Genomic DNA, 505 nt, shown 5'->3' on the forward strand with positions numbered 1-505 from the left:
TAATCGATGCACAAACGCATCAATCCATCTTTCTTCTGAACAAACAACACTAGCGCACCCTAAGGAAATATGTTAGGTCGAATGAACCCAATATCCCGTAAGTCTTGTAATTACGCCTTGAGTTCATTCAACTCTGTTAGCGCCATGCGATAGGGTGCTTTAGAAATAGGCCCAGTTCTCAGCTCGAGTTCGATGACGAAGTCGACCCTCGGGAAAGGGTATTCCAGGTAGGTCGTCCAGAAATACATCTGAGAACTCCTTTACTATTGGCAAGTTTTCAAGGGTCTTTTCTTTTCCTCTTACGTCTACAACACCTACTAATATAGTTTAACCACCTTGTTGGACTAATCTCTTTGCTTTCATCATCGAGACTACATTTGGGGTCGTCCCAGTACTTGTGCATTTAAATTTAAAGCTAGGTCACACCGAAGGCGAGAATTTCATTATTATTTTTTTTGCGACAATCTATACTAACACGGTTTGCAGCTAGTCAATCCATGCCTAG

This window comes from Cucurbita pepo, unplaced genomic scaffold, assembly GCF_002806865.2.
Source record: "Cucurbita pepo subsp. pepo cultivar mu-cu-16 unplaced genomic scaffold, ASM280686v2 Cp4.1_scaffold002092, whole genome shotgun sequence".
Taxonomy (NCBI): domain Eukaryota; kingdom Viridiplantae; phylum Streptophyta; class Magnoliopsida; order Cucurbitales; family Cucurbitaceae; genus Cucurbita; species Cucurbita pepo.